This window comes from Somniosus microcephalus, chromosome 12, assembly GCF_052327205.1.
Source record: "Somniosus microcephalus isolate GS21.2 chromosome 12, FLI_Smic_1.0, whole genome shotgun sequence".
Classification (NCBI taxonomy): domain Eukaryota; kingdom Metazoa; phylum Chordata; class Chondrichthyes; order Squaliformes; family Somniosidae; genus Somniosus; species Somniosus microcephalus.
The window spans coordinates 212,137,877-212,149,834 of NC_140998.1; positions in this window are offsets into that span (position 1 = coordinate 212,137,877).

Sequence of the window (11,958 nt, forward strand, 5' to 3'; positions counted from 1 at the left end):
TACAGGGAGTCCCCGGGAGTGTGTCAGTATTTACAGGGAGTTCCCGGGAGTGTGTCAGTATTTACAGGGAGTCCCCGGGAGTGTGTCAGTATTTACAGGGAGTCCCCGGGAGTGTGTCAGTATTTACAGGAGGTCCCCGGGAGTGTGTCATTATTTACAGGTTGTCCCCGGGAGCGAGTCAGTATTTACAGGGGGTCCCCGGGAGTGTGTCAGTATTTACAGGGGGTCCCCGGGAGTGTGTCAGTATTTACAGGGGGTCCCCGGGAGTGTGTCAGTATTTACAGGGGGTCCCCGGGAGTGTGTCAATATTTACAGGGGTCCCCGGGAGTGTTTCAGTATTAACAGGGGACGCCGGGAGTGTGTCAGTATTTACAGGGGTCCCCGGGAGTGTGTCAGTATTTACAGGGTGTCCCTGGGAGTGTGTCAGTATTTACAGGGTGCCCCCGGGAGAGTGTCAATATTTACAGGGTGTCCCTGGGAGTCTGTCAGTAATTACAGACGGTTCCCAGGAGTGTGTCAGTATTTACATGGGTGCCCGGGAGTGTGTCAGTATTTACAGGGGGTCCCGTGGAGTGTGTCAGTATTTACAGGGTGTCCCCGGGAGTCTGTCAGTATTTACAGGGGGTCCCCAGGACTGTGTCAATATTTACAGGCTGTCCCCGGGAGTGTGTCAGTATTTACAGGGTGTCCCCGGGAATTTGGCAGTATTTACAGAGGGTCCCTGGGTAACTTGTCAGTTTTTACAGGGAGTCTCCGGGAGTGTGTCAGTATTTACAGGGGAGTCCCCAGGAGTGTGTCAGTATTTACAGGGAGTCTCCGGGAGTGTGTCAATGTTTACAGGGGGTCCCCAGGAGTGTGTCAGTGTTTACAGTGGTCCCCGGGAGTGTGTCCGTATTTACAAGGGGTCCCCGGGAGTGTGTCAGTATTTACAGGGAGTCACCGGGAGTGTGTCAGTATTTACAGGGGGTCCCCGGGAGTCTCAGTATTTACAGGGTGTCCCCGGGAGTGTGTCAGTATTTACATGGAGTCCCCGGGAGTGTGTCCGTATTTACAAGGGGTCCCCTGGAGTGTGTCAGTATTTACAGGGGGTCCCCGGGAGTCTCAGTATTTACAGGGTGTCCCCGGGAGTGTGTCAGTAATTATAGGGGATCCCCGGGTGTGTGTCACTGTTCACAATGTGTCCCCAGGAGTGTGTCACTAGTTACAGGGTGTCCCGGGGAGTGTGTCAGTATTACATGGAGTTCCCGGGAGTGTGTCAGTATTTACACGGGGTCCCCGGGAGTGTGTCAGTATTTACAGGGGGTCCTCGGGAGTGTGTCAGTATTTACAGGGGGTCCCCGGGAGTGTGTCAGTGTTTACAGGGAATCCCCGGGAGTGTGTCAGTATTTACAGGGTGTCCCTGGGAGTGTGTCAGTATTTACAGGGGGTCCCTGGGAGTGTGTCAGTATTTACAGGGTGTCCCCGGGAGTTTGGCAGTATTTACAGAGGGTCCCCGGGGAACTTGTCAGTATTTACAGGGAGTCTCCGGGAGTGTGTCAGTATTTACAGGGGCTCCCCAGGAGTGTGTCAGTATTTACATGGAGTCCCCGGGAGTGTGTCAGTATTTACAGGGAGTCCCCGGGAGTGTGTCAGTATTTACAGGGAGTCCCCGGGAGTGTGTCAGTATTTACAGGGAATCTCCGGGAGTGTGTCAGTATCTACAGGGAGTCCCCGCGACTGTGTCAGTATTTACAGGGGGTCCCCAGGAGTGTGTCAGTGTTTACAGGGGTCCCCGGGAGTGTGTCAGTATTCACAAGGGGTCCCCGGGAGTGTGTCAGTATTTACAGGGTGTCCTCGGGGAATGTGTCAGTATTTACAGGGGGTCCCCGGGAGTGTGTCAGTATTCACAGGGGGTCCGCGGGAATGTGTAGGTATTCGCAGGTGGTCCCCGGGCAGTGTGTCAGTATTTACAGGGTGTCCCCGGGAGTCTGTCAGTTTTTACAGGGATTCCCGGGAGTGTGTCAGTATTTACAGGGGGTCCCCGGGAGTGTGTCAGTATTTACCGGGGATCCCCGGGAGTGTGTCAGTGTTTACAGGGGGTCCCCGGGAGTGTGTCAGTATTTCCAGGGGGTCCCCAGGAGTGTGTCAGTATTTACAGGGAATCCCCAGGAGTGTGTCAGTGTTTACAGGGGGTCCCCGGGAGTGTGTCAGTATTTACAGGGGGTCCCCGGGAGTGTGTCAGTATTTACAGGGGGTCCCCGGGAGTGTGTCAGTATTTACAGGGTGTCCCCGGGAGTTTGGCAGTATTTACAGAGGGTCCCCAGGAGTGTGTCAGTGTTTACAGTGGTCCCCGGGAGTGTGTCCGTATTTACAAGGGGACCCCGGGAGTGTGTCAGTATTTACAGGGAGTCACCGGGAGTGTGTCAGTATTTACAGGGGGTCCCCGGGAGTGTGTCACTATTTACAGGGTGTCCCCGGGAGTGTGTCAGTATTTACAGGGGATCCCCGGGAGACTGTCATAATGTATAGGGTGTCCCGGGGAGTGTGTCAGTATTCCAGGGAGTTCCCGGGAGTGTGTCAGCATTTACAGGGAGTCCCCGGGAGCGTGTCAGTATTTACAGGGGGTCCCCGGGAGTGTGTCAGTATTGACAGGGAGTCCCCGGGAGACTGTCATAATGTATAGGGTGTCCCGGGGTGTGTGTCAGTATTCCAGGGAGTTCCCGGGAGTGTGTCAGCATTTACAGGGAGTCCCCGGGAGCGTGTCAGTATTTACAGGGGGTCCCCGGGAGTGTGTCAGTATTTACACGGGGTCCCCAGGAGTGTGTCAGTTTTTACAGGGGGTCCCAGGGAGTGTGTCATTATTTACAGGGGCTCCCCGGGAGTGTGTCAGTGTTTACAAGGTGCCCCCGGGAGTGTGTCAATATTTAAAGGGTGTCCCTGGGAGTGTGTCAATATTTACAGAGGGTCCCCAGGAGTATGTCAGTGTTTACAGGTGGTCCCCGGGAGTGTGTCAGAATTTACAGGAGGTCCCGGGAGTGTGTCAGTATTTACAGGGGCTCCCCGGGAGTGTGTCAGTATTTAAAAGTGGTCCCCGGGAGTGTGTCAGTATTTACAGGGTGTCCCCAGGAGTGTGTCAGTGTTTACAAGGGGTCCCCGGGAGTGTGTCAGTATTTACAGGTAATCCCCAGGAGTGTGTCAGTGTTTACAAGGGGTCCCCGGGAGTGTGTCAGTATTTACAGGGGGTGCCCGGGAGTGTGTCAATATTTACCGGGTGTCCCTGGGAGTGTGTCAGTATTTACACAGGGTCCCCAGGAGTATGTCCGTATTTACAAGGGGCCCCGGGAGTGTGTCAGTATTTACAGGGGTCCCCGGGAGTGTGTCAGTATTTACAGGGGGTCCCCGGGAGTGTGTCAATATTTACCGGGTGTCCCTGGGAGTGTGTCAGTATTTACACAGGGTCCCCAGGAGTATATCAGTATTTACAAGGGTCCCCGGGAGTGTGCTGTATTTACAGGGGGTCCCCGGGAGTGTATCAGTATTTCCAGGGCGTCCCCGGGAGTGTATCAGTATTTACTGGGGGTCCCCGGGAGTGTGTCAGTATTTACAGGGAGTCCCCGGGTGTGTTTCAGTATTGACATCGGGTCGGCGGGAGTGTGTCAGTATTTACAGGGGGTTCCCGGGAGTGTGTCAGTATTTACAGGGGGTTCCCGGGAGTGTGTCAGTATTTACAGGGGGTTCCCGGGAGTGTGTCAGTATTTACAGGGGGTCCCCGGGAGTGTGTCAGTATTTACAGGGGGTTCCCTCGAGTGTGTCAGTATTTACAGGGGGTCCCCGGGAGTGTATCAGTATTTCCAGGGCGTCCCCGGGAGTGTATCAGTATTTACTGGGGGTCCCCGGGAGTGTGTCAGTATTTACAGGGAGTCCCCGGGTGTGTTTCAGTATTGACATCGGGTCGGCGGGAGTGTGTCAGTATTTACAGGGGGTTCCCGGGAGTGTGTCAGTATTTACAGGGGGTTCCCGGGAGTGTGTCAGTATTTACAGGGAGTCTCCGGGAGTGTGTCAGTATTTACGGGGGTGTCCCCAGGAGTGTAACAGTATTTACAGGGAGTCCCTGGGAGTGTGTCAGTATTTACAGGGGGTCCCCAGGAGTGTGTCAGTGTTTACAGGGGGTCCCCGGGAGTGTGTCAGTATTTCCATGGGATCCCCGGGAGTGAGTCAGTATTTACAGGGAGTCCCTGGGAGTGTGTCAGTATTTACAGGGTGTCCCGGGGAGTGTGTCAGTATTTACATGGGGTCCCCGGGAGTGTGTCATTATTTACATGGGGTCCCCGGGAGTGTGTAACTATTTACAGGGGGTCCCCCGGAGTGTGTCAGTATTTACAGGGGGTTCCCGGGAGTGTGTCAATATTTACAGGGGGTCCCCGGGAGTGTGTCAGCATATACAGGGTGTCCCCGGGAGTTTGGCAGTATTTACAGGGAGTCCCCGGGACTGTGTCAGTATTTACAGGGGGTTCCCAGGAGTGTATCAGTATTTACAGGGGGCCCCTGAGAGTGTGTCAGTATTTACAGGGTATCCCCGGGAGTGTGTCAGTATTTACAGGGGGGCCCGGGAGTGTGTTAGTATTTACAGGGGGCCCCTGAGAGTGTGTCAGTATTTACAGGGAGTCCCCGGGAGTGTGTCAGTATTTACAGGGGGTCCCCGGGAGTGTGTTAGTATTTACAGGAGTCCCCGGGAGTGTGTCAGTATTTACAGGGGGTTCCCGGGGGTGTGTTAGTATTTACAGGAGTCCCCGGGAGTGTGTTAGTATTTACAAGGGGTCCCCGGGAGTGTGTTAGTATTTACAGGAGTCCCCGGGAGTGTGTTAGTATTTACAGGAGTCCCCGGGGGTGTGTCAGTATTCACAGGGGATCCCGAGAAGTGTGTCAGTATTTACAGGGGGTCCCCGGGAGTGTGTCAGTGTTTACAAGGGGTCCCCGGCGACTGTGTCAGTATTGACAGGGGGTTCCCAGGAGTGTGTCAGTATTTACAAGGGGTCCCCGGGAGTGTGTCAGTATTTACTGGGTGTCACTGGGAGTGTGTCAGTATTTGCAGGGCGTCCCCGGGAGTGTGTCAGTATTTACATGGGGTCCCCGGGAGTGTGTCAGTATTTACAGGGGGTCCCCGGGAGTGTGTCATTATATACAGGGAATCCCCGGGAGTGTGTCAGTATTTACAGGGGGTCCCCGGGAGTGTGTCATTATATACAGGGAATCCCCGGGAGTGTGTCAGTATTTACATGGGGTCCCCGGGAGTGTGTCAGTATTTACAGGGGGTCCCCGGGAGTGTGTCATTATATACAGGGAATCCCCGGGAGTGTGTCAGTATTTACAGGGGGTCCCCAGGATTGTGTCAGTATTTACAGGGGATCCCCGGGGTTGCGTCTGTATTTACAGGGAGTCACCGGGAGTGTGTCATTATTTGCAGGGTGTCCCCGGGAGTTTGCCAGTATTTGCAGGGGGTCCCCGGGAGTTTGCCATTATTTGGAGGAGGTCCCCGGGAGTGTGTCTGTAATTACAGGGAGCCCCCGGGAGTGTGTAAGTATTTACAGGGGGTCCCCAGGAGTGTGTCAGTATTTACAGGGGGTCCCCAGGAGTGTGTCAGTGTTTACAGGGTCCCAGGGAGTGTGTCAGTATTTACAGGGGGTCCCCGGGAGTGTGTCACTATTTACAGGGGGTCCCCGGGAGTGTGTCAGTATTTACAGGGAGTCCCTGGGTGTGTTTCAGTATTGACAGCGGGTCGGCGGGAGTGTGTCAGTTTTTACAGGGGGTTCCCGGGAGTGTGTCAATATTTACAGGGGGTCCCCGGGAGTGTGTCAGTATTTACAGGGTGTCCCCAGGAGTTTGGCAGTATTTACAGAGGGTCCCCGGGGAACTTGTCAGTAATTACAGGGAGTCTCCGGGAGTGTGTCAGTATTTACAGGGGGGTCCCCAGGAGTGTAACAGAATTTACAAGGAGTCCCCGGGAGAGTGTCAGTGTTTACAGGGGGTCCCCAGGAGTGTGTCAGTATTTACAGGGTATCCCCGGGAGTGTGTCAGTATTTACAAGGGGTCCCCCGGAGTGTGTCAATATTTAGAGGGTGTCCCCGGGAGTGTGTCAGTATTTACAGGGGGTTCCCGGGAGTGTGTCAGTATTTACAGGGTATCCCCGGGAGTGTGTCAGTATTTACAGGGGGTTCCCGGGAGTGTGTCAGTATTTACAGGGGGTCCCCGGGAGTGTGTCAGTATTTACAGGAGGGCCCGGGAGTGTGTCAGTATTTACAGGGGGTCCCCGGGAGCGTGTCAGTATTCACAGGGGCTCCCCAGGAGTGTGTCAGTATTTACATGGAGTCCCCGGGAGTGTGTCAGTATTTACAGGGAGTCCCCGGGAGTGTGTCAGTATTTACAGGGAATCTCCGGGAGTGTGTCAGTATCTACAGGGAGTCCCCGCGACTGTGTCAGTGTTTACAGGGGTCCCCGGGAGTGTGTCAGTATTCACAAGGGGTCCCCAGGAGTGTGTCAGTGTTTACAGGGGTCCCCGGGAGTGTGTCAGTATTCACAAGGGGTCCCCGGGAGTGTGTCAGTATTTACAGGGTGTCCCCGCGACTGTGTCAGTATTTACAGGTGGTCCCCAGGAGTGTGTCAGTGTTTACAGGGGTCCCCGGGAGTGTGTCAGTATTCACAAGGGGTCCCCAGGAGTGTGTCAGTATTTACAGGGTGTCCCCGGGAGTGTGTCAGTATTTACAGGGGATCCCCGGGTGTGTGTCAGTGTTCACAGGGGGTCCCCGGGAGTGTGTAGGTATTCGCAGGTGGTCCCCGGGCAGTGTGTCAGTATTTACAGGGGGTCCCCGGGAGTCTGTCAGTTTTTACAGGGATTCCCGGGAGTGTGTCAGTATTTACAGGGGGTCCCCGGGAGTGTGTCAGTATTTACCGGGGATCCCCGGGAGTGTGTCAGTGTTTACAGGGGGTCCCCGGGAGTGTGTCAGTATTTCCAGGGGGTCCCCAGGAGTGTGTCAGTATTTACAGGGAATCCCCAGGAGTGTGTCAGTGTTTACAGGGGGTCCCCGGGAGTGTGTCAGTATTTACAGGGGGTCCCCGGGAGTGTGTCAGTATTTACAGGGGGTCCCCGGGAGTGTGTCAGTATTTACAGGGTGTCCCCGGGAGTTTGGCAGTATTTACAGAGGGTCCCCAGGAGTGTGTCAGTGTTTACAGTGGTCCCCGGGAGTGTGTCCGCATTTACAAGGGGACCCCGGGAGTGTGTCAGTATTTACAGGGAGTCACCGGGAGTGTGTCAGTATTTACAGGGTGTCCCCGGGAGTGTGTCAGTATTTACAGGGGATCCCCGAGTGTGTGTCAGTATTCACAGGGTGTCCCCGGGAGTTTGTCACTATTTACAGGGCGTCCCGGGAGTGTGTCAGTATTACAGGGAGTTCCCGGGAGTGTGTCAGCATTTACAGGGAGTCCCCGGGTTGTGTCAGTATTTACAGGGGGTCCCCGGGAGTGTGTCAGTATTTACACGGGGTCCCCAGGAGTGTGTCAGTATTTACAGGGGGTCCCAGGGAGTGTGTCATTATTTACAGGGGGTCCCCGGGAGTGTGTCAGTGTTTACAGGGGGTCCCCGGGAGTGTGTCAGAATTTACAGGAGGTCCCCGGGAGTGTGTCAGTATTTACAGGGGCTCCCCGGGAGTGTGTCAGTAATTACAGGGGTCCCCGGGAGTGTGTCCGAATTTACAGGGGTCCCCGAGAGTGTGTCAATATTTACAGGGTGTCCCGGGGAGTGTGTCAGTATTTACCGGGTGTCCCCGGGAGTGTGCCAGTATTTACAGGTAATCCCCAGGAGTGTGTCAGTGTTTACAAGGGGTCCCCGGGAGTGTGTCAGTATTTACAGGGGGTCCCCGGGAGTGTGTCAGTATTTACAGGGAGTCCCCGGGAGTGTGTCAGTATTTACAGGGAGTCCCCGGGTGTGTGTCAGTATTTACAGGGAGTCCCCGGGTGTGTTTCAGTATTGACATCGGTTCGGCGGGAGTGTGTCAGTATTTACAGGGGGTTCCCGGGAGTGTGTCGGTATTTACTGGGGGTCCCCGGGTGTGGGTCAGTATTTACAGGGAGTCCCCGGGTGTGTTTCAGTATTGACATCGGGTCGGCGGGAGTGTGTCAGTATTTACAGGGGGTTCCCGGGAGTGTGTCGGTATTTACAGGGGGTTCCCGGGAGTGTATCAGTATTTACAGGGGGTTCCCGGGAGTGTGTCAGTATTTACAGGGTGTCCCCAGGAGTTTGGCAGTATTTACAGAGGGTCCCCGGGGAACTTGTCAGTATTTACAGGGAGTCTCCGGGAGTGTGTCAGTATTTACGGGGGTGTCCCGAGGAGTGTAACAGTATTTACAGGGAGTCCCCGGGAGTGTGTCAGTATTTACAGGGGGTCCCCAGGAGTGTGTCAGTGTTTACAGGGGGTTCCCAGGAGTGTGTCAGTGTTTACAGGGGGTCCCCGGGAGTGTGTCAGTATTTCCATGGGATCCCCGGGAGTGTGTCAGTATTTACCGGGGGTCCCCGGGAGTGTGTCAGTATTTACAGGGGGTCCCCGGGAGTGTGTCAGTATTTACAGGGGGTCACCAGGAGTGTGACAGTATTTACAGGGTGTCCCCGGGAGTGTGTCCGAATTTCCAGGGGCCCCGGGAGTGTTTCAGTATTTACAAGGTGTCCCGGGGAGTGTGTCAGTATTTCCATGGGATCCCCGGGAGTGAGTCAGTATTTACAGGGGGTCCCCGGGAGTGTGTCCGAATTTCCAGGGGCCCCGGGAGTGTTTCAGTATTTACAGGGTGTCCCGGGGAGTGTGTCAGTATTTACAGGGGGTCCCCGGGAGTGTGCCAGTATTTACAGGGAATCCCCAGGACTGTGTCAGTATTTACAGGGGGTCCCCGGGAGTGTGTCAGTATTTACAGGGGTTTCCTGGGAGTGTGTCAGTAATAACATGGCGCCGCCGGGAGTGTGTCATTATTTACATGGGGTCCCCGGGAGTGTGTAAGTATTTACAGGGGGTCCCCCGGAGTGTGCCAGTATTTACAGGGGGTTCCCGGGAGTGTATCAGTATTTACAGGGAGTCCCCGGGGTGTTTCAGTATTGACAGCGGGTCGGCGGGAGTGTGTCAGTATTTACAGGGGGTTCCCGGGAGTGTGTCAATATTTACAGGGGGTCCCCGGGGAGTGTGCCAGTATTTACAGGGGATCCCCAGAAGTGTGCCAGTATTTACAGGGGATCCCCAGAAGTGTGTCAGTGTTTACAAAGGGTCCCCGGGAGTGTGTCAGTATTTACTGGGTGTCACTGGGAGTGTGTCAGTATTTGCAGGGCGTCCCCGGGAGTGTGTCAGTATTTACATGGGGTCCCCGGGAGTGTGTCAGTATTTACAGGGGGTCCCCGGGAGTGTGTCAGTATTTACAGGGGGTCCCCGGGAGTGTGTCATTATTTACAGGGAATCCCCGGGAGTGTGTCAGTATTTACAGGGGGTCCCCAGGATTGTGTCAGTATTTACAGGGGGTCCCCGGGAGTTTGCCAGTATTTGCAGGGGGTCCCCGGGAGTATGCCATTATTTGGAGGAGGTCCCCGGGAGTGTGTCTGTAATTACAGGGAGCCCCCGGGAGTGTGTAAGTATTTACAGGGGGTCCCCAGGAGTGTGTCAGTATTTACAGGGGGTCCCCAGGAGTGTGTCAGTATTTACAGGGGGTCCCCGGGAGTGTGTAAGTATTTACAGGGGGTCCCCAGGAGTGTGTCAGTATTTACAGGGGGTCCCCGGGAGTGTGTCAGTGTTTACAGGGTCCCAGGGAGTGTGTCAGTATTTACAGGGAGTCCCCGGGGAACTTGTCAGTAATTACAGGGAGTCTCCGGGAGTGTGTCAGTATTTACAGGGGGGTCCTCAGGAGTGTAACAGAATTTACAAGGAGTCCCCGGGAGAGTGTCAGTGTTTACAGGGGGTCCCCAGGAGTGTGTCAATATTTAGAGGGTGTCCCCGGGAGTGTGTCAGTATTTACATGGGATCCCCTGGTGTGTGTCAGTATTTACAGGAGGGCCCGGGAGTGTGTTAGTATTTACAGGGTATCCCCGGGAGTGTGTCAGTATTTACATGGGATCCCCTGGTGTGTGTCAGTATTTACAGGAGGGCCCGGGAGTGTGTTAGTATTTACCGGGGTCCCCGGGAGCGTGTCAGTATTCACAGGAGGTCCCCGGGGAGTGTGCCAGTATTTAAAGGGGGTCCCTGGGAGTGTGTCAGTATTTACAGGGGGTCCCCGGGAGTGTGCCAGTATTTACAGGGAATCTCCGGGAGTGTGTCGGTATTTACATGGGGTCCCCGGGAGTGTGTCAGTATTTACAGGGAATCTCCGGGAGTGTGTCGGTATTTACATGGGGTCCCCGGGAGTGTGTCAGTATTTACAGGGAATCTCCGGGAGTGTGTCGGTATTTACAGGGGGTCCCCGGGAGTGTGTCAGTATTTACAGGGAATCTCCGGGAGTGTGTCGGTATTTACATGGGGTCCCCGGGAGTGTGTCAGTATTTACAGGGGGTCCCCGGGAGAGTGTCATTATTTACAGGGACTCCCCGGGAGTGTGTCAGTATTTACAGGGGGTCCGCAGGAATGTGTCAGTATTTACAGGGGGTCCCCGGGGTTGCGTCTGTATTTACAGGGAGTCACCGGGAGTGTGTCATTATTTGCAGGGTGTCCCCGGGAGTTTGCCAGTATTTGCAGGGGGTCCCCGGGAGTTTGCCATTATTTACAGGTGGTCCTCGGGAGTGTGTCAGTATTACAGGGAGCCCCCGGGAGTGTTCCAGTATTTACAGGGCGTCCATGGGAGTGTGTCAGTATTTACAGGGGAGTCCCCAGGAGTGTGTCAGTATTTATAGGGTGTCCCCGGGAGTGTGCCAATATTTACAGGGGTTCCCCGGGAGTGTGTCAGTATTTACAGGGGAGTCCCCTGGAGTCTGTAAGTATTTACAGGGGGTCCCCGGGAGTGTGTCAGTATTGACAGCGGGTCGGCAGGAGTGTGTCAGTGTTTACAGGGTGCCCCCGGGAGTGTGTCATTATTTACAGGGGTCTCCGGGAGTGTGCCGTATTTACAGGGGGTCCCCGGGAGTGTGTCAGAATTTACAGGGGGTCCCCGGGAGTGTGTCAGTATTTACATGGGGTTCCCGGGAGTGTGTCAGTATTTACAGGGGGTCCCCAGGAGTGTGTCATTGTTTACAGGCGGTCCCCGGGAGTGTGTCAGTATTTACAGGGGTCCCCGGGAGTGTGTCAGTATTTACAGGGTATCCCCGGGGACTGTGTCAGTATTTACAGGGGGTTCCCAGGAGTGTGTCAGTATTTACAGGGGGTCCCTGGGAGTGTGTCAGTATTTACAGGGGTCCCCGGGTGTGTGTCAGTATTTACAGGGTGTCCCCGGGGAGTGTGACAGTATTTACAGGGTATCCCCGGGAGTGTGTCAGTATTTAGATGGGATCCCCTGGTGTGTGTCAGTATTTACAGGAGGGCCCGGGAGTGTGTTAGTATTTACCGGGGTCCCCGGGAGCGTGTCAGTATTCACAGGAGGTCCCCGGGGAGTGTGTCAGTATTTACAGGGGATCCCCAGGAGTGTGTCAGTATTTAAAGGTGGTCCCTGGGAGTGCGTCAGTGTTTACAGGGGGTACCCGGGGACTGTGTCAGTATTGACAGGGGGTTCCCAGGAGTGTGTCAGTATTTACAAGATGTCATCAGGAGTGTGTCAGTAATTACAGGGTTTCGCGGGGAGTGTGTCAGTATTTACAGGGGGTCCCCGGGAGTGTGTCAGTATTTACAGGATGTCCCGGGGAGTGTATCAGTATTTACAGGGTGTCCCCGGGAGTGTGCCATTATTTACAGGGAATCTCCGGGAGTGTGTCGGTATTTACAGGGGGTCCCCGGGAGTGTGCCAGTATTTACAGGGAGTCCCCGGGAGTGTGTC